Source organism: Nelumbo lutea, chromosome 7, assembly GCF_056320005.1.
Source record: "Nelumbo lutea isolate HS-2025 chromosome 7, American lotus-T2T, whole genome shotgun sequence".
NCBI classification, from domain to species: Eukaryota; Viridiplantae; Streptophyta; class Magnoliopsida; order Proteales; family Nelumbonaceae; genus Nelumbo; species Nelumbo lutea.
This window is the reverse complement of record NC_142690.1, coordinates 48,284,234-48,307,340: the sequence shown is the minus strand read 5'-3', so window position 1 is coordinate 48,307,340 and position 23,107 is coordinate 48,284,234. Positions and strand designations below refer to the sequence as shown.

General features: G+C 38.2%; 1 pseudogene; it reads right to left on the bottom strand.

Annotated features, from left to right (window-relative positions):
* Positions 1 to 724: 724 nt before the first annotated feature.
* On the bottom strand, positions 725 to 2,033 carry LOC148846293 (polygalacturonase inhibitor-like; annotated as a pseudogene).
* Between the last annotated feature and the right edge of the window lie 21,074 nt (positions 2,034 to 23,107).

Here is a 23,107-nt window from a genome sequence, read left to right as displayed (position 1 = left end):
TATATATTAAATAACAACATATTAAATATTTACAAAAAACAAATGTTAACAAAATATTTGGGAATACATTATTAAATAAAATCTATCAACTCTACTAATCAACATTTATGCCAAAATTGGTTTTTTATTTTAGAAAAACTATAGAAAAAAATATTAATAACATAATAATTATATTAGCAATTAAAAATTTATAAATTATTAATTGATATTTTAATTTACATTTGAGAAATTAATATTTGGTTAACTTTTTTTGTTAATGTAAAAAAAATAAAAAATAGTAAAATAGAAAATAATTGAATAATTAAAATGTATATACTTTATGTTCTTGGACTCTTGATTGATGCATTATCTATAAAATTGTATGATATTTATGCATATGGGCATATTAATTGTAATATAGTTTTTCATATATACAATTAAAATATACATTTTCTATTTATTTATACATCATTTTTAGTTCTTATAACTATTTGATTTTAAATTTAGTATTGTTAATATATTTATGAAATTTGTATGTATTTCCTAGCAAATACAAGCATTTTCGATACCATACATTAATTTCTGGTTTTACCCAAGAGAGAGAGTGAGAGACGTGATGCATTTATTTATTATAGAAAAACTAATTTCCCGGCCCGTCAACCTGCACCGACAGAGAAGTCAGAAACTCCGGCCGGGAAGAAATGGAAGAAAGTATATACTGATTGTTGCATTCAGCACCACCAAGCTACTTGCACTTGGGGAGTGGCGAACCACACAAACACTTATTATGGTAGAAGGGGCCGGACCCCAGAGTCTGCAAATTCCCACCAATAGGAATCTCCCCACACAACCGACTATAACTCAAATCCAACTCTGTCACACTCAATTCAGTTAACTGCTTTGGAATACTCCCTCGAATCCTGTTGTGAGACAAATCCAACGACGATGTCGTCTTCGGAAATCTCACCTTCGACAGATCAATTGATTACGTGACAAATCATACCACAGCGCATCTGAGTTCTCTCTGAACAACATTGAAGCGTCGCCGACCAAGTTATTGTCGGACAAACCGATGCCCTGGAAATTCAATCCGCCTAACGATTTCGGGATCGTGCCTGAGAGCTCATTGTGAGAAAGGTCGAACGTCGTGAAGTTGCTTTTGAATCTCCCAAGCGAATCAGGTATAGTTCCTGTAAGTTTATTTACTCGGAGTACAAGGTATCCCAGTTTCGTGAGATCAGCCAGAGAAGCAGGGATCGGCCCGGAGAGTTCGTTGAAGGACAAGTCAAGAGACTCGAGGTTTTTGAGTTGGCTGAGGAATTCAGGGACGGGGCCAGAGACAGAGGTCCTACTGATAGTGAGCGACTTGAGATTCTGAAGTTTGGTGATGCAGTAAGGGATGGAGCCAGTGAGGTTGTTGATGTAACTGAAGTCCAGGATTTCGAGGTAGCGGAGATCGCCGACGGCAGCCGGGATGGAGCCGATCACGGTGGTATACCTGATGTAGAGGCGGACGACTTGGTCGTCTGCATCGCATATGACGTCGTCCCAACCACAGCAGTCGGTACGGGGATTCCAGGAAGCAAAGTTTTGTGGGTTTAGGGATTTCTTGATAGCGAGGAGGGCTCGTTTGTCATCTGGGTGACAACGGCTGGAGGCGGACAAACTGAGCGATAGAAGAGAAGAGACAAGAAGGAGAATGAGAAGAAAGGAGGAAGAAACACTGGTAGGAATGGCCATCTCTTGACTCTTGGTTGAGTTTTGGGTTGATGAATTTGCGTGGACTGTGGATGCATGGAGGGTTGTTTCTGAATTTATAGATCAGACATTAATTCACAATCGTAAGTTGAAATACCAGTCAACAAAGAAGAAGAAGGGCTCCCATGGTTTTGCTCTCCTACTTCAGCTTTCCATAATTCCATCTCTATCTCCTGTTCTGTTATTATGTGCGTGCTTGAGTTTGGTCTCTGCTAGTTTCCGCGCGCAGTTCTTGTCCACTCCGGATCTGCTACACACAATTTGTTCTCACACACCCCTACCGACAGAGCACCACCGCCGACTGATTTCCGGTGTGCTGCGAGTATGGGTAGCGCATTCATTGTGGGTAGAAGATCCAGATTCGCCATCCTGTATTGACTCGAGTCTGCAGGGTCCTAAAGGATTGTCTCGGTTCTCGGTTCTGAATCAGCAGGACGGCTGCAGTGAGTTTACATCTTCTGTCCCCTTGCCAATACCATTTAAAAGAAAGGGAAAATTTCTCTCTAATTTGGGCTTTTGTCCCCAAACTTTAAATTGCAATAATTCAGTACATGGATTTCTAAAACATGACATTACCTACCTTAACAAGTTGCTAATTAGCCCTTAGGTGGCATTTGAAAAAGACAAATGCTTTTAAAGTATCATCTAATTTTCTTTATCAATCATCTAAACATTGACAAAATGTTAATAGTAATAAATTATTGTCTCTTCCATTGAAGAAAGTTGGAATCACTAAAATATCCACGACCTCACTTTTCTTGAATAGAAAAGGCAAAGATTTGGGACCATTAATATTTTACCAATGTTTAGAAGGTTGATAAAGAAAATTAAATAAAAATTAAAAGGCATTTATGTCTTTTTCAAATATCACTTGATGACTACCTAACAACTTATTGTCAAATTTTAAAAATTTGAAAATTAAATTATTATATTTTAAAGTTTGAGGACCAAAATGGTACTAAGTACTAATTTAAAATTTTCCCTAAAAGAAATCACTTATCACTTTAATTTTGAAACAGGAAAAATAGGCTGGTGTTGCATATTGCTATTGGTGTGGGCAGAAAATTTTTTATGGCAAGGGGACGATGTGAATCCGGCTGTAATGAGTGCTGGTGAGCGCTAAAGATTAGCTTACCGTGCATAGTGGATGACGATGATTCACATTTTCGGGTAGAGTGATTGTTGTTTTTTGTTTTTATTAAATATTATTGAGAATTTTGGCTCTCAGAACCCCTCAACCTTGCGAAAAGGCCAATTTCTACCCTAAAAGATTTGAAGGTCATTTTTGAAATTAAGCTGAAAATGCCAACACGTATGTAAGTACGTAGTCCCACTTAAAATTTCCTCTTTAATCAGTCTTTCTCTCTCTGTCCAATCCTTACTTCTTCTTCCCCTATCCTCCTTTCCACCCGCCACCACCGTTGCAACCCCCCCCCCTCTCTCTCTCTCTTTCACATTGCCATTTGGTCGTCTTCTCCCTCCCCCATCTTCAAGGCACCAAACCCTCAGTTTCCCATAATCACCACACTTAACCCTAACTTTTCAACCTCCAGGAAAAGCCGCTCCTTCTTGTTGTGGTCCTTCACGTTATGGATCTTAGAAAGGATTTGGGCTTCCACTAGGAGCTGAGCTAGATCGATAGCCGTGGTGATAGTGAAGGCATCAAAGTTTTCTTCGAGCTTCTGTTGGGACTCCTCGTTGGTTTCGATGGAGAGGTCAATGCAGCCCCAATCAACACCATAAACGACGCTAGTGGCCCAAATGTGGAATAGAATCATGGCATCACCCGGGCGGAGGTAATTTTAGGCAGCCCATTTTACAACAAAGGCACTCTCGTCGCTGTCGAGAAAATGTGTGTGTGAGAGAGAGAGAGGAACCCACCTATTAAAGAGGAAATTTTAAGTGGGGTCTACATATAGTTTTAAGTGGGATCCATCAATTATTTTTCTCTTAGGAGAAAATTTCATGTGAGACCTATTTATTAATTCTCTCTTAAAAGAGAAAATTTCAGGTAAGACCCACCAGTCATTTCAAGTGGGATCCATCCATTATTTTGCTCTTAAAAGAGGAAATTTTAAGTGGAACCCACTTATTATTTTTTTTTTAAGAGGAAATTTCAAATGGTACCCATTTATATTATTTTTAACATTACTAATTTATATGTTAAATAGTCTTTATTTTATTCAATGGGACTCACTTGTAATTTTTTAGTTTTTTGAATTGAACTGTGCCACATTAGCATTTCTTAATATTTTATTTATTATTTAACAAATTTATGAATAATGTCACTAACACCGTGTGTTTTTTCTGCTAAAATTGGCCTTTTCAACATAGTTTAAGGTCTAAAATGACCGTTTAAATTCTTTAGGGTTAAAGTTGGCCTTTTCACAAAGTTTAAGAGTTGTTAGAGCCAAAAATCCATTTTATTTATATTCATTTTTTATGTTTATGTAGCATCTATATAAAAAAAAAATCATTTTCTCTAGGTTTCACTTATTTATATAAGTGAAGTTCATCTTTCTGAGTGGATAAACAATCTCTTCACGTAGGACAAAAGTTGACAAAATGTATTGGAGTAAGTTTGCCCTTACCAAGGCTCAGTTTGAAAAGAGTGCAAATACAAATATACATAGTCCAAATACATACAAAATATAAGGTTTTGCACTATACATATTTGTATTTGTACTCTTTCCAAACTAAAGGCTCAATTTGGAAGGAGTACAAGCACAAATATGTACCATACAAATACATACAAAATACAAGATTTTGCACTCTACATGTTTATATTTGTACTCCTAAATTGAACCTTTGCATGGGTAATTGTTTTTCAGGTAAACAGTTTTTTTTCTGAAAATTGAACCAGACCATACTCTACTATAAATGAGTGAACTTATCCAAAGAAATAGCTTTTTTTTTCTAAAGTATGCCCACATTCTATGACTATAATCTATAAAAACAATGTAAGAATACACGCATTATAAGTATTAACTAAGGTTTTAAAACGAAAGTAGAATTATTTTTGCCATCAGTTTTAAGGCCAGTGGTTCAACCGTTTGGGTCAAATAGTTTAACCCATGATATCAAATAAAATATAAAATATTTATAAATATAATATAAAATAAACGAAAATTTAAAGAAAACAAAAAAATAGATGCAGAAACCGATTTCTTATAGACCACATAAATATAATTTCTTATGGATCAAAATATGAAAAAAAAAACTTGATTTTTTTAGAATTCTTCTGACTTTTCTATTTTTTGAGAGTAAAAGACTAAAACATACATTGACTTTTCATAAATTGACTTAAACATAATGAAACATTAAGAATTGTTAAAAATGATGTCAATTAAGTGACTTGTTTATTTTTTTAAAATCCTATTTCGCCCTTTTATCTCCTACTTCCTCTCGTATCAGAAGGTTCAATAACGGTTCAAAAAATCCAAGGAAGGGATTGTTGGTTCCTATAGAAACTGTTAGGAGTTCCCTCAAATCAGCTTTTGCAATTCAATTGGATTTTTCCACCATGTCAATGCTGAGAGCATGCCTAGTATGACAATCCCAATAGAAATTTCAGTAGTAACCTTGTTGGTTTGAATAGCTTGTTGTTCTACTAGAGTTGTAAACGAGGTGGAGGCATTATTAGCAAGAGGAGACGGAGTAACGATTTGGGTCTGATCGCCCAATGGGTACCATGCATTCATTGGGAAGAATTAAGGTTGGTTCTCTCTGTATGTGTAACTGTTGGATTCATGATTGGAGGGAAGATTTAAATTACAAGAATTTTGAACTGCTCTTTGTTCAACTTTTTTGTCTTTACTGATTTTGACTTTTTATCTTCTTTTAGCCGCTTGAAGCATGTAGACTTAAACATATAAGTTAAATTGCTCTACATGTATGGGGACTCATAAGAAGAAAATACACTATCTCAAAAATAGAAAAAAATTATGTAATAAATTAAAAAAAAATCTAAAAAGTAGAAAAATAATTATAGCATAATATTGAAATTAATAATAATTTAATAGTTTTACATAATATTGTAAATAATTAATTTCACATATATCAAGTAATAATTCGAGAAAATAATTTTCAAAAAAATAATATATATTAATAATAATTTTAAACTCTTAATCTATATTTATTATATAATTATATATATATATATATACTAAATTTAATATTTATTGTTTTTTTGTGATAAGTGTTCTTTCAATGATTATGTATAATCTTTTTGTTTTTGATGTAACCGTTTCTGGTCACGTACCAATTTTTTGTGGTGTATCATTTTTTTTTTGGCTAAGTACATCGTCGTTTGACCAGCTCCCAGGAGAGGATGGTGGAGTTCCCTGGTGGCGAACTGCCTGGGGGAGAGCTATGCCGAGCTGGGGAGAGACAGTGGAGCTCCTTGGTGGCGAACTGCCTGGGGGAAAGCTATGCCGAGCTGGGGAGAGCTATGCCGAGCTGCCCGAGCTATGCCAGCTGGGGAGAGCTATGCCAAGCTCCCTGGTGGTGAGCTACCTTGGTGGACTCGTCATTTGACCTGCTCTTAGGCAGCCTGTAAGTCAGGGGATGGTGGAGCTCCCTGGTGTAGCGCAACCTGACTGCCCTCTGCATGAGGTGATCTTCTCTCCTTTGTAGGTGGCGGGAGCTGAGGGACCTGTGAGAACTCCATCTTTTTCTCCTCTTTGTAGGCGGCGGGAGCTGAGGGACCTGCGAGAACTCCATCTTTTCCTCCTCTTTGTAGCGGCAGGAGCTAAGGGACCTACGAGAACTAAACCAGGGGGCTCGGGGGTATTTACCCGATGGGGACTCTCCGATGCCTAAGTTAGCACTCTGATTGTAGAGAGCTTGAAGATGATATTGGAGGAATGAGAGAGCTAGAGAGTAGGGATTACCTCCATTTTTTTATTCTCTCCTTGGCTTTGGGGGTCGGAGTCCTTATATAGCGGTGCCCAGTCACATCAGGCGTAACCGCCACTACCCTAGTCATTACTGCCAGGACTGAGGTGGTAGGCGCAGGCTGCTGCTGCAGGGTACGGACTCGTCAAGTGTGCCATGCTTTTCAAAGACGACAGGCACGATGCCGCCTGGCAAGAGATGTGGGTGCTGCCACCAGATCCGATAGGTACGGATGTCAGGCAGGAGATCTTCCTGCGATATGCCGAACTGCTCTTCCACGAGCTACCCTGCCTATGGTGAGCTGCTTGGGGGAGAACTATGCCGAGCTCTCTAAGCTATGCTGAGTTGCTTGTGGCGAGCTCTGTCGAGCTGCCTGTGGCGAGCCATGTCGAGCTGTCTAGAAGTGGTAAGTTGTGGCAAGCTCTACCGAGCTGCCCGAGCTGTCTGTAACTGGCAAGCTGTGGCAAGCTCTGCCAAGCTGCCCGAGCAGCTTGTAAGTGGCAAGCTGTGGCAAGCCTTGCCGAACTGCCCGAGATGTCTATAAGTTGCAAGCTCTGCTGAGCTGCCCGAATTGCCCAATTGTCAAGAGGTTGCACTTGGTTTGCATGAGGTGCCAGGTGTCACAATTTCACTGGAGGGCCAAATCCGCCCTCATCATTTGCTCCCCACTCCCGAGCTGAGAGTAACTCAACAAAGGGAGTAGATTTCTTCTTTTGGCCCGTAAGTCGACGAGCTAGTAAGTGCTTATCCAATTTCTTAGGCTTTGGGAGCTGCTTGTATGTGGCGAGCTGCCTGCAAGTGGCAAGCTGCCTGTAAGGTGAGGAGGTCTCCACCAGTTCAATAGTGTAGCCCTTAGGCTCCGAGGGCAACTTATAGTTCACTTTTGCTGATTTTGCCCATACCGAGGAAGCGATTAGGTATTTAGCAATAATTGGCCCGTAGGCTTTGGGAGTGACTCATAGTCCACTCTTCTTGACTTTGCCCATGCCGAAGAGGCAACTAGGTCTTAAGCAGTAATGTGGCCTGTAGGCTTTGGGAGCGACTCATAGTCCACCCTTCTTGACTTTGCCCATGCCGAAGAGGCGACTGGGTCTTAAGTAGTAATGTGGCTCGTAGGCTTTGGGAGCGTCTTGTGGTCCACTCTTCTTGACTTTGCCCATGCCGAAGAGGCGACTAGGTCTTTAAGTAGTAATGTGGCCCATAGGCTTTGCTTGTGAGATGCCGAGCTGACCAGGTGCCGAGCTTCCTGTGAAGTGTCAAGTTGACCAGGTGTCGAGCTACCTGTGAGGTGTCGGGCTGACCAGGTGCCGAGCTACTTGTGAGGTGACGAGATGACCAGGTGTCGATCTACCTGTGAGGTGCCGAGATGACCAGGTGTCGAGCTACCTATGAGGTGTCGAGCTACCTGTGAGGTGCCTAGCTGACTAGGTGTCAAGCTACCTGTGATTGTGTTGCATCAGCCTCGTAATGCCAGTCACCCACTCCCACAAGAAGCTACTAGGAGCTCGACCTTCGGGGGCAGCACTACTAACTTTACGTCACCAGCTCACACAGGAGACTTGGAAGGGTCGACCAGCAAGGGTGCCTATGTAGTCTGTTGGCCACCAACTCCCGCAAAAGCCACAAAGAGCTCATCTTTGTAGAGGGGACCTTGCGGAGAGGACTGATGAGGTTTTATCTGAATTGAAAGTAAAGTTGGTAGAGCTGCTTAGTCTGCTAGCTCCCTACATAGTCTTTGAGTTAATAAAAAATGTAAACTATAAAGTGAGAGCTTCAATTTCAAAAAGGTGAGGACTTAGCTTTCTAGGAGAAGAGGAGTTAGCTTTTGTAGGATGAGAACTTAGCTTTGTAGGATGAGAAGTTAGCTTTTTGTAGCGTGTTCCCACAGACGATGTACCAATTTTTTGTGGTGTATCAATTTTTTTTGGCTAAGTACCTCGTCATTTGACCTGCTCCTAGGAGAGGATGGTGGAGCTTCCTGGTGGCGAACTGCCTGGGGGAGAGCTATGCCAAGCTGCCCGAGCTATGCTGAGCTGGGGTGAGATGGTGGAGCTCCCTGGTGGCGAACTGCCTGGGGGAGAGCTATGCCGAGCTGCCCGAGCTATGTCGAGCTGGGGAGAGCTATGCCGAGCTCCCTGGTGGTGAGCTACCTTGGTGGATTCGTCATTTGACCTGCTCCTAGGCGGCCTATAACTCAGAGGATGGTGGAGCTCCCTGGTGTAGCGCAACCCGACTGCCCTCTGCATGAGGTGATCTTCTCTCCTTTGTAGGCAGCGGGAGCTTAGGGACCTGCGAGAACTCCCTCTTTTTCTCCTCTTTATAGGCGGCAGGAGTTGAGGGACCTGCGATAATTCCATCTTTTCCTCCTCTTTGTAGGCGGCGGGAGCTGAGGGACCTGCGAGAACTGAACCAGGGGGCCCGGGGGTATTTACCCGGTGGGGACTCTCCGATGCCTAAGTTAGCACTCTAATTGTAGAGAGCTTGAAGCTGATATTGGAGGAATGAGAGAGCTAGAGAGTAGGGATTACCTTTATATTTTCATTCTCTCCTTGGCTTTGGGGATCGGAGTCCTTATATAGCGGTGCCAGTCACATCAGGCATAACCGCCACTGCCCTAGCCATTATTGTCAGGACTGCGGTGGCAGGTGCAAGCTGCTGTTGCAGGGTACGGACTCATCAGGCGTGCCATGCTTTTCAGAGACGGCAGGTACGACGTCGCCTGGCAAGAGATGTGGACGCTGCCACCAGACCCGGCAGGTATGGATGTCAGGCAGAAGATCTTCTTGCGATATGCCAAACTGCTCTTCCATGAGCTACCCTACAAGTGGTGAGCTACCTGGGGGAGAGCTATGTCGAGCTGCTTGTGGCGAGCTCTGCCGAGCTGCCTGTGGCAAGCCATGCCGAGCTATCTATAAGTGGCAAGCTATTGCAAGCTCTACCGAGCTGCCCGAGCTGTCTGTAAGTGGCAAGCTGTGGAAAGCCCTACCGAGCTGCCCGAGCTGTCTATAAGTAGCAAGCTCTGCTGAGCTGCCCGAGCTGTCTATAAGTGGCAAGTTGTGGCAAGCTCTGTCGAGCTGCCCGAGCTGCTCGAGCTACCTAGTTGTCAAGAGGCTGCACTTGGTTTGCATGAGGTGCCAGGTGTCACAATTTCACTAGAGGGCCAAATCCGCCCTCATCAGTTTTGTTATTTAACAGAAAACTTTTAATAATTATTGGAGATTAAATTACTATTATTGAAATTTTAAATTTAATTTATTGTACTTATTGTATTTTTGTTATAAGTTATTGATTAATATTTATTAGAAATTAAACTATTATTTAAGATTATACTATTTATTGACTAAGTTAATATATTTTTAGTACTTATTGTATTTTTGTAATTTTTGTAATTATTGTCTTTTTCATTATCAATATATTTTCTATAATTGTGTATTTTCACTATAAATTTTCAATAATTATTAGAGATTAAACTATTGTTATTTATCAGAGATGAGACTATTAATTTAGCTGAAATTATGAGTGTTCATGAGTTAGTTCGATTCGGTCATAGGCTATTTGGCCAACCAAATTGACCTGGTCTGGTTAGGGTGTTGGACAGTTGAAACCAACTAACCTTTTGTGAAAACTGACCCACTCAAGTTGTATCGATTTGAGTCAATTTTTTGGTTTGGTCAGTCAGTTCAAAAGATTTAAACTTAAAATTTAAATTTAATTTTAAAAATTATAGTACAATTATTAAAAATAAATTTAAAATTTAGATTTATGATATAAAACATATTAGACTAAGAAATATGGGAAATTTCCCACTTTTCCATATTAAAAGTTATATTTAAAATATAAAATATTAATATATATCCATGGTTAGGTCATTTGGTTTTGGTCAATTTATAAATGGCCAAAGTGAAATTGATCCAACTTGGTCGAATTGGGAAATTTTTTAACCAAAACAACCTAAAATACTACAAAACCGACCAAGTCGGGTCGAGTTAATCTGGTTGGTCGGTTTCATTAGTTTGATGAATAAACCTAACTGAAATTAATTATTGTTATTTTTGTATTATAAAAATTTTATTAAAAGTAGTATATAAAATATGAATAATTATTAATTATTTACAAAGTTGAAAATATAAAACAATTGTATACTCTTGTGTGTTTCTATTAGGGTCATTTACTAGAATGCAAGTTTAGAGATGGCAATTTTCCCCATCCTCAACGGGGACCTGACTTCCCTGACCCGATGGGGTCGAGGATAGGGATTGTTTTGGCAAGGCGGGAGCAGGGACGGGAATTAATAGGAATCCCCAGTCGGGGTCGAGGTCAGGGTTGGGGATAGGGATTGTGGTCCCCACCCTGCTCCAACCCTGATTATATCTATCTCTCTATCTATCTATTTATATTATATTATATATATATATATATATATATATATATATCAAAACATATTTAAAACATTATTTATAATTTAAAATTTTTATTTACTTTAAATAAATTTAATTAAAAAATACCATTATCTGAAAACATTTTGGGGATTTGGGTTCCCACGGGGAACCCATCCCCATCGAGGATCGGGGATGGGGGTTAATTTCAGAATCGGAGTCGGGGATGGGGAATATGATCCATGCCATGTTGCCATTCCTACACACCTTATAGTTTTACATATTTACTTAAACCTACCTTATAGTTATCGCTTTACTAAAACATCCCATATAATTTACAACTTATTTACTTAATCAACCTTCAATTAAGGAGTGTTTGTTTTGCCATTAGACCCATGATTTCTTATTCCAAAAATACCCTTAACACACTTTTTTGTATAAAAAATAAAATTGACCAAATATAACGAACAAAGTGGTTGCCCATGTCTTATTAAGAGCAAAAATGGTATTTTATTTTTATTTTCTTTTGATTAAATTTATTTAAATGAACATTAGGGTCAACACTGTCATTTTCCACTACCATCTAATGGAAGATTGATCAAATCCGTTGAAAATTATAAGTGGTGTTTTAGTAAGATGCTAACTATAGGGTAGATTTTAGTAAATCCATAAAACTATAAGGGATATTTTAGTAAATGACCCTTTCTATTATTTAGCTTTTGCTTAATAAATCCCGTGCATTGCACGGGTTCCCGCTAGTACACTATATATTCACATGCTTGTGGGGGTTGAAGGTTAATTTCACACATGTGCTTGCCACGCCAAGTTGAGTCAGATTAGGGTGTGGGTGTGTATGTGAGTCACACCATATCCCTTTTTATAGCTTGACCATTTATTTCAAATTTTACATAACCATATTGAACGTTTAACTGATTACTATTCTATTTAAACTTTTTTTTTTGTTTCTCTTTGTTTATTTGTGTTTCTTCGAATAGGTGGGTTCTAGAGAGAAATATCTCTTTGTAAAGATACCTTTGTGTCCATTTGGGTGACTAAAAACTCTATAAAAAAGTATTGATCAACCAATAGTACAAATCAATACATAATGTTACATTCTTACCTTCTGGTAGCAAGTGCGCATCCACTAGAAGCTTTATGTGTTGTTTTATCTTGGAAACCGATTTGCAAATACCTGATTGTATCATAAGGGGCAAATACAATTTTAAGGAGAATGAGCACGTGACACAACTCAGCCCGTATCAATTTGCAATATCTTAGTTCACGGTTAACATTTTCAAAATCAGCTCTACAACACCGTTACACTTTGGGTTTGGAAAGCACAGAAAGATACGTTCCATTTTCTCTCTATTTATTACTACTTTTACAATAGAAACAAACTTGCTGAAGCGATAAACAACGGAATGAAGGCGTATTCTATAGGCATGTAATGCCTAAGATGTGGTTTAAGGTTCTAGGCTAGTTAAGGCTTGCAAGTGAGAAATTGGCTGACGCTTGGAAAACAATAGACCACATCTTCTCAAAACAGGCTTTTTTAAAGAAGAATTTCTTAGAAGAGAATAATGAAATGATTTGATAACAATGAATGGTAATATCAAACTATTATCCAATGCCAAGCACAAAAATGTTTTTCTTAGAGACAATGTTGATTGTATTTTTCATTAGACAAGACAGAACCAACATATCCACAACTTGGTCCTTCTGGTTTGTTTCTATGAAACCTTGAATGGAGGCAAAGATCTTGAAATAACCAAACAACATAGGGTGAAAGAAAAAGAAAGAAAAGAATGGTCTGAGCAAAGTGGAAGAGCCATTGGTATTTGATCCGAAAGATTTGAAGCAACTATTTTGTTTCTCCATGCAACCTTTCGTATTGGTCTAGCAAGTTCGTTAAACATGTCTATTGGATTTTAATCTCATTAGAGATTAAATCCAATAGGGTTTGATTGGTCAATTACAAGAAAAATAACACATGCACACTTGTTTTGAAAGATAGTTTTTTCTCTTACTAAAACCAGTTTTAACTTGTCCCACATTGGAAAATTACAAGAATTGTTTTGAGTTTTTTAATAGGAGCTGATTTACACTCCATAGATATAAAAAAGAGAGTATGGAGGCTTGTTACCACGCAATGCATGCACATGCGTGTGTGCGCATGTGTGCAGCGCAATGAGGCACTTTAGATGTGCACTTTGCTTGCAAAGGGCACCTTTGGCTTTGGTGCAATGCTAACCGTTGATGTGATCAATGGTCATGATTCAATCAGGTTGATCAAGAGGCATCATTCAAAGTTAACAACCATTAATTATTAAGTACATTTTAAAATTGTGACTGTTCAAGGAGCCTTTTCTTAACCAGCACCTTCCTTCACTCCATGGCCCATCAGAATTTGTTTTAAGGAGCGTGAATCAAGCTTTCACACACACAGTTTCGAAACTCACTTTGTCTCTATCTCAGTTCAGTCTACTACAGTCTCACAAAAGATTTCTTTGGAGACTCTGAAAACACAATGAAACTAAGTGGGGGCAAATAACGTTCTAAAGACAGTGTCTTCAAACGCACTTCAGAGCTTCTCCTCCAAGTTTTAGTGACCCCATTTCCCAACAATACCTTCCCTACTTTTTGACATTTTAGCAAAGGGCTAAAATTATATTTTTGTTTAAATAGCCTAAGATGGCAATGGTAAAGTATGTTTAAGTCTATTTAAAAAGCTCAAGGTATACTTAAATCAATTTGTGAAAAGTTTTAAGTCTTGCTTAAAAATCCTCTAAACAATGTTATTACCACTTGACACAACCATTGAAATCAAATAGAAGAGATTGGAGTTCGGCTAGGCTACACATCTACATGTTACAACGCGGGCTGCACATGCATCCATGTTATAACATGTAGATGGTTTAAGTGACATACAAAAAAAGTAAAGACGGGAGTGTTAATTTCCATTATTTATTTTCTCTACATTTTTTCAACCTAAAAAAAATTAAAAAAAACTTTAAGTTTATTAATGGTTTTTGAACCGTTATTGAATCGGATGGTCAGACCGTTTGGCCCAAGAATCATCCAAACAACTGGTTCCGTTTTACCTCAAACCCGGTTCTTAACTTCCTGGTCAAAAACCATTGAATCGGCCAACATCCCGTCGACCCATTAACAACTTTTGGCCATTTTTTAATTTTTTTTAATTTTTAAATTTTTATGTCAAAATGGGCCATTCATTTGAATCGGACGGTCAAACTGTCGACTTGAAAACTGGTGGCCAAAATAGACCAAATCAAATTGGACATTTAGATCAGAAAAATCATCCATTTTATCCCAGAACCATTATTTTGCCAAAAAATGTTGATTTGGTCAATAAACCGTTGACCCCAGGTGATGTGTGGCTCATTGTGACACTAGCAAGTGCACTAGCCGTTCAAGTAATAAAGTAGTGAGTGAAGTATCGTTCCCACGAGGATTTAGGAAACAATTACCAATACTAAATTGAGCACTTCTTATCTGATCAACAAATAAATCAAAACTTTAATGAAATCTAAAAAAATCCTAAATTAAAATCTATCTAAATCATTGGCCCAATTGCCTTCAAATCAGGTTAGAAGAGTAAACAGTAAATGTCAATCTCAGAATTCAACAATCTATCAATTTGGATCATTCGAATAAATCATGATTGAGCCTTTGTTTGGTGAAACCCCAAGGTCATGAACAGCCTCTCTCAAGCGCATGTTCATCCTATGCATGAGTGACGGTTCTTCTATCTCTAGCAAGAATTTAATCCTCATGCATGCATTTCTTCAAACACTTCTAAGGCATCAATTCAAGTCTAAATTGATCACCAACTGAATTGTGCAAGTTATCTCTAACCTTGCACTCAATTCAGTTCTTGAATAGTAGATCTGAATTCCTAGAGTCTCTCTCAAGCACTCTAGGAATTCCAAGCTTTAGATCCATTCGGCCAATCTGAAAATTGCAGATCTGAATTCTCTTTCAAGCAATTCAGATCTTGCAATCTCATATCTGAGAATTCAGATCTGAGTTTTGAAGGTTAGTTGGCCGAATTAATCTACAATAACACCCTTACTCAAGAAACTTCAAGTACAATCCATGACCATTTGAATGAATCAAAAAGAATTAGATTGCTGAACTGAAATTTTACAAGCTGAAATACATCAAGGAAGAATGGAAACAAGGAGAAAGAAGAAAGAAAATATAACAAAGAAACTGAATTCAAATCAAAAGAGAATGAAACTACAAATGATTTATTACAAAAGATCTTTGAATCACAAACCCTCAATTCGAACTCACCTTCTCTTCTAGCTTGCTTGTCTTGAACTTCCTTCAGCCCTTCTTCTTCTTCTTCCTTGCGCCTAACCTTCTTCTCTTCTCTTCTCTCAAGGTGGCCGAACCTCTAAGAGTGGGAGAGCCTTCCTCTCAAGCAATTAAACACCTCTCCCCCCTCCTAGAGGCCTCCTTATATAGTTTTTCAAGGGGGCTCTTGCCCCTTCTTGAAGTCTCTAGAATTGGGTGTATTACACCCCTCATGAACCTTCTAGAGTGCTCCCTCCTCTTCAAGAAACTTCTAGGAGTTGCCGCCCCTAGCTCCCTTTGGGCTGCTATTTGGGCTACAACTTAGTTTGCTTTTGAACTCATGTGGGCTACACTCTAGGCTGTTATTTGGGCTAAAAATGGGCTGTGCCGAAATTTCCTTCTTGCTAGGCTTCTTTCCTTGGGTTTTCCAAAGAGTTAACTTGCACTACTTGGGCCGAATGAAACTCCCTTACTCTCATGGCTGGGCCGGGCTGAAATTGATAAATTTTGGGCTTTCTTTTCTTGCTTTTGCCTTCTTTTTGTTGATTTGGCTCCCCCTGAAATCTTTCTTGCAATCAAGCTAAAATAGGGCAAAATCTAATTAAACCAGCATAAAACTTCATGCAAAAACCTCATAAAATATAGATAAATTGTAGGTTCATCACCAGGCATTCGAACCGTCCAACAGTTTTAGCCATTTTTTATTTTTTTAACATTTTTTAATTCTTTTGTCAAAATAGGTTATCCATTCAATTCGACCCGAGAACTGGACCCCTGACCGATTCGTTGTCCAATCATTGGACCCCTAACCGGTCAGGGGTCTAGTCCAAGTCGAATGGTCCGATTGTTTTCACAAAAAAAAATTAAAAAAAAAACCGCCAAAACCATTGGACAATTTGAATGGTTCGAACATATAGGTCAATGGTTTGCTGACCAAATCAATTGTTTTTGGAAAAATAACAATTATGGGGTAAAATAGACGGTTTTCCAGTCTAATCAACTTGTCTGGTCCGGTCTGTTTTGGTCACTGGTCTTTCAACCGATGGCTCGACTGTCCAATTCAAATAAGTGGCCCATTTTGACATAAAATTTTAGAAAGTTGAAAAAATAATTAAAATAAAAATGGCAAAAAATTGTTGAATTGGCCAGCAAGTCGTTTACCGATTCAAAGGTTTTTTGGCCAGGAACCGAGTTTGAGGGAAAATGGAACTGTTTGTCTGGACATATCTTGAGCCAAATAGTCGAATCATCTAGTTCAATAGTGGTTCAAAAACAATGAATAAACTTAAAGCTTTTCTTTTACTTTTTAAGTTGAAAAAATGTAGAGAAAATAAGTAACGGAAGTTAACACTCCCGTCTTTACCTTTTTCTATGTCACTTAAACCATCTACGTGTTACAACAAGGATGGAAGTGCAGCCCGTGTTGTAACATGTAGCTAAGGACATATTGTCCCTATGTATTTTGGGGTGGTCCCAACTTGCATAGAACTTATTGGCCTTCTTTGTATTGTGTCATCCTCCTTGGGTTGGAGAGAATCCATACTCAGGTTCAAATCACTATCTAATCGATCGCCAACATATGGTATCAAGTGTTTGACATTGAAAACATCATGGGTACGTATATGGATGGGTAGCTTTAGTCTATAAGCATTCTCATTGATGACTTCAACTATCTCATATGGTCTAACCTTCCACATTGCCCAACCGGTAGGCGTTCCTCTATTAAAATGCCCAAACATAGCCTTCCGCATCAAATACTTTTTTCCTCCTATATATGCTAAGATGGGTCTTCGAAAACTAACTTTGTAAATGTTTCCCCAGTTTGTCTAAATCTCGTATTGCATCATTCTCCCTAGGTTGGAGAGAATCATACCTCAGATTCATGTTACCATTTTAGAGGCTATCAACATATGTCGTTGCACTTTCATCGTGCTTCTTTGTTTCTAACCCTTTGATATATAATTGGTGATGTAAGCCTCCAACATGAATTGAGATTTTTTCATTGTATATCTTAAATTTTGAAGGATATTTCTTGCACTTCACAAAACTTGAATATTCGTTTATTGACTCTTTTAAACATTGCAAGAGTGCTTGCCAATAAGGATCTTCGTAGACATGCATGTAAATAATGTGATCATAGTCCCCAAGATAATAAGTATTATTTCCATCATATTGAAATTCATAATGAAAGATGGCACATTCCTCCTTAGTAATTGGTTCTTCATCATAGATTGGAGGTTTGTTCCAATCAAAAAGTTTCTCTTCAAGAGATATTGTTGAGGAGAATGTCCACACAAGATTTTAGTTATAATTCTTAACAATATTAAAACAATCAACAAAATCATAGGACTTGATTTTACCTTTAAACTCTGAAATTGCTAACTCCTCCATGGAACTCTAGTCCATGAATTCATTTGAGGCTATACCTCCATTAAACTCCAAGTATTCAAACTTGAGATCTGTTTCCCATCGCTTCTATTCGCCACTTACAATTACAGCCAGTTTGGTTGCTTTCCAAGTAGAGAAAGCTCCATGAAACTTTGGGATCTCAATATTGAAACCTGTTTCCCACGGTTTCTAGTCACCACCCACAACTAAATCCGACTTGGATGCATACCTTGATGATGAAAAGGAACGAGCAGAAACACTTGCATTGGAGTCATTGTCCCCTCGTAGTGCTTTCAACTCTCAAGCAAGTGCCTTGACTTGTCTTCTCAACTCCGCTATCTCTTCTTGTGTTTTGTTGTTAGGTTCTTGCTCCATGATGTGAGATACTTGTTTCTTCTTAGGAGTCATAATCCAAAGAATGACCAAATATGGAATCTAATACCAAATGGCACAATACGGAAACAAAACACGTTGAGAAAAGCATCAAAGAAAATAGCAAAAGTTAAACTACAAAGAAGAAGAATTCTTCACTAAATAATTAAGAGAAAATTCAATATCAAAAACCATCTTAACCTTACCCTAGCTACTCTTTATATAGGCATACACCATTATGGCTCCTACAAGAAAGTTTCTTAATCCATGAAAACACTTCATAATAAAATCCTACTAAAACTTTCAAAAATAAAATCCTAATTGAACAAAAATTCAAAAATCATAAATTAATACTAATTTAGTAATTATGAAGTAGAATAGAGGTCCTGCACTAACACTATCTTGGTAAATTTGAACTAAGATAGAAATTTTGTGTTGGCACTATCTTAGTAAATTCAAACTAAGATGGAAATTCCATGCTGGCGCTATCTTGGTAAATTCGAACTAAGATAAAAATTTTGTGTTGGTGCTATCTTGGTAAATTCGAATCAAAATAGAAGTCTTGCGCTGGTGCTAATTTGGTAACCTTGAACTAAGGTAGAAGTTTCATGCAGGTGCTAACTCGGTAATTGATTACTTGGTTGGATCAGTGACATCATCCAAGCTTCTTATGTATTTTGGAGTGGTCTCAACTTGCATAGAACTTATTGGCCTTCTCCTGTACTACATCAAGAAGCCTCTCATTTATGATCTTACTCCATCTCCTCATCTCCCCTTCTTTCCTTATTGGATTCCAATCCCGACAGATTCCTTTATTCATGTTGAAGAAAAGACAGAGTACGTACCTTTTCTCAAAGAGGAAATTGTCTCACACCAGGGCTGTAAGCCATGACCATTATCATCCATAAGGGGGTTCTTACCTTCTGGCACCTCCTTACTCTCAAGCATCTCATCAAGGCTTGATATCATTTCCTTTCCATTTGGACATTTTGTAGTTTTTTCCTTGTAATACACTTGATTGTTTGTCCAATCTTCAATTCTGGTTTCTTTCCACTTCTCTTCTTCTTGATGACTCATTTTTAATGAGAAACTTTTGTTCTTACGTACCATTGCCTTTGACACATACTAAATTATTGTTCAGATCAACCAATTTATCACAAATATTACTCAGCTCTGACTTGTCCAACTGCCATGAACGGCAAGCATCTCCCTTTTCCTTCCCATATAATTTTTTAATTCATTTTTTCTTTTTTATTTTTAAAACCTTTCACACCCATCACAACTAATGTTCACCACTAATACTATTGGATCGACAAGGAAAAAAGCCAACAACAAGGAACTCTTCAACAGAAAAACTTGTGCCAATCAAAAACAAGCAAAAAGAGGTCAGAGGGGTCTTGGTAAAAAACCGCTTCCAGATCATAGCGGTAGCAAAAGACCCCACCTGCAAAGGCTAGCCCTAATAGCTCAAAACAAAAGAAAAAGGACCCAAACTAACATGAAAGAAACAGATAAGAAAGAACAAAAAACTAACATACCTCAACTTACGCCAGCAAAGTGCAAAGCAAAACTAGAGGACAAAAAACTTACCATAGACTTACCTCCTCCATAAGACTTACCCCAGAGGCAACTTTAGCATAAGCTTATAATTGATTTACTTTACATTTTGGGTCACCATACTCTTTGGTATCCATCAACTCCCCATGCCAAGCAATGCACCCACTCTCCCATCCTCGCCCTCCACTAATATTTGTGTTGCCGTAGGCCGTACAAGAGTAGTCCCTCAAGCATTCCTTCTTGTAATCTTCTATCCTCAAACTCGTCTCCACCCGTGAATCCATAGTATCCGGTAGCTTCACGCATTCCAAAATGAAGACCCAAAGCGCTAAATATTTTGATAGATTTATGGATGGTCGATAGTATCCAATGAGGGATCAAAGGTCCCATGCGAAAGTGAGTAGATTGGAATTGGTAAAGGAAATGTCCAGAATCAGATTCCTAAATGCCAGTCATGCCACCATCGAACCCTTAAACCGTGGGTCTTACCAGCCAAAATGGATTCAAAAAGGAAATCGCGTGAAAGCAATTCAGACAGGGAACCTATCATCCTGTAAAAAATTTGATGTGGTGATGGGGACTGATTTGGAGAAAATTAAGGAGAACACTAATGTTCTTATTTTGTAGGAAGGAAAGTCTGAAGAGAAATTTGATTCTGTCTCTTACAAGGTGGGCAAAGAAGATGAGGAAAATCTAGAGAATGAAGAGGAGGAGGATGAGATATTCGGCAGTTGGGACAACAATAAACCTCTAAATGAAGAAGAGATGCTCAAAGAAGTTGATGGAAGCATGATGAATTATGAAGAGATGCTGAACCGAGAGATTGCCAAGCTTAAGGAGGACAAAGAAGGTCCTATTAGTATTGTTAGTAGTGATGCAAATCCTTAGCTGGAATGTCTGTGGGGCTAGGAGAAAATGCCTCTAGCATGAAGCTTTGGAGATTATGAAAGCTCACAAAATTGATGTATGTTGTTTTATGGAAACTAGAGTAAATCCGGATAGAGCTAAAAAGATCATTAAATCTTTTCCTTTTGTTATTTATATTTTAGTTGAGTTAGTTGGATTTTCTGGTGATTTGTGGATCTTATGGAACAAAAATGTTTGTAATCTTCAGGTCATCTTTTCTAATGATAGATTGTTTCATGCGAACATTAGTGAAATTGGATCTAATGTCTCTTGGAAGTGCATGTTCATTTATGTGCCTCCGGCTAAAGCTGAGCAAAGAATAGTGGCGAATTGGATCAAGGAAATTGCTTTGAATTCTAATTCTCCTTGGCTTCTTATAGGGGACTTCAATACATTTAGGTCAAGTGAAAATAAAAGAGAAGGGAAGTGAGACCTAGTCAAACAAAACATTTTAATGATCTCATGTTCGATTGTGAGCTTATGGAATAGGAAATGAAGGGTAACCCTTTTACATGGAAGAACAAAACTACATGGAAAAAGCTTGATTGGGCCTTAGTGAATGATGATTGGAGACAGTTGTTTCCCTCGCCCTTTTCAAAAATCTCCCTTTCTGGATTTAGATCATTCCCCATTGGTGCTTGCTACCAATACTAGTCAAAGCTATAGGCTGAAACCATTCAAATTTGAAGCCATGTGGTGTCTAGATCCAAACCTTGAATTAATAGTAAACCAAGCCCGGAATATCAATTTGGTTAATCTCGTCTATAACCTAAGAATATGAAATAAATCTTAACTTGAAAATATTTAAAAAAAAAAGAAAAAAAAACAAGACATAATCTCAACTATTGAGAAACTCCAATTACAATTAATTAATGAAGAAAATGACAAAGCTCTTAAGAACTTGGAATTAGCCCTACAAAAACAATGAAATAATATTCTCTTGGGAGAAGAAGTTTAGGGGGCCTAGAAATCTAGAATTGACTAGATCAATTCTGGTGTCAAAAATAATAGATTCTTTTAGGTGACAGCTACTATTAGAAGAGCTTGAAATAGAATCACCTATACTTTCAACCAAGAAGGTGAAAAACTAGAAAATCACATGCAGATTGCACATTATTTTAGTAAGGAGTTTGAGAAGAGATTTAAAGGTGAGGGTCCTCAAGGGATCAATGATTTCATTAAAGAGATTTCAAAGAAAGTCTCTAAGGGGCAAAATAAATTTATTAGTAGAGAAGTTTTTGAAAGGGAGATCTTTAAGGCCCTCCAAACTACTGGGGACCTCAAAGCTCTAGGTTCATATGGACTTAATGCCCTATTTTTTAAGAAATTTTGGAATACTATTAAGGAAAACTTGATGTGTATTTGCTACACTAACAAGTGCACTAGCCGTACAAGTAATAGAGTAATGAATAGAGTATCGTTCCCATGAGGACTTATACAACAACTACTAGTAATATATCAGTCATCTATTATCTGATTAACCGAAATGCTAACCAAATCAAAACTGAATTCCTATCTAACAAACTATTTCTAGCAAATTGGATCAAGCACCGTTCATGCAATTGAGAAGATAAGCTAAATGTGCACAGAATTGCTTCGGCACTGAGCAACCTCTCTCAAGCGCATGTTCACTCTATGCATGAGTGGTGGTTCTTCTATATCTAACAAGAATCTAATCCCCATGCATGCATTAAGATCTAGGCATTCTAGGGCCTCAATTCAGATTGAATGAGCACCAACCGAATTGTGCAAGTTATCTCTAACCTTGCACTCAATTCGGTTATTGATTAACAGATCCAAATTTCTAAATTCTTTCTCAAACACTCTATAACTTCCAAGAATCAAGAACAGTTCAACCAAACAGAATTGAGGTTGCCTAAATTCTTTCTCAAGCAATTCAGACATTACAAAGATCAAGATCAATTCGGCTAGCAGTTCTAACAATTAAATTTCTAATCAAGAAACATCAAGATTGAATTTAATCCATTCGAATAACCCTAGAGAACTAATTACAGATCTGAAATTACATGAAAGATCATTCAATTACATCAAGAAAATTTGAATTAATGAAGAAAATAAACATGAAAACCCTAGCTGAACTCGATTACCACTTGTGCAGAAATCAAGGAAGAAGACAACCTAGATTGATCTCCTCCAATGGCTTCTCCTCCAAATTCGAAATTAGCAACGCTTCTTCTCTTGAATCTTCTCCTTCTTTCTCTCTTGTGCACCTTTCTTCCTAAATCTCCCAAAAGGAATTCGCCTAAACGGTAATTGACCCATTTTCCCCTCTTTCTCTTCTCCTTTTATAACTTTCTCTTCAGCCCCTTTTTCTCTCATCCAGAAAGTTTGGCGTCTTTAGCCTCTCTTGAACCTTCTAGAAGTTGCTGCCCCTAGCTTCTCTTGAACTTTCTAGAAGTTGTCGCCCCTAGCTTCTCTTGAACTTTCTAGAAATTGCCGCCCATAGCTTCTCTTAGGCTGCAATTTTGGCTTCTCTTGAGCTGCAAATGGGCCTCCTCCTTACTGGGCCGAATAGGCTCCCTTGGAAGGCTGCA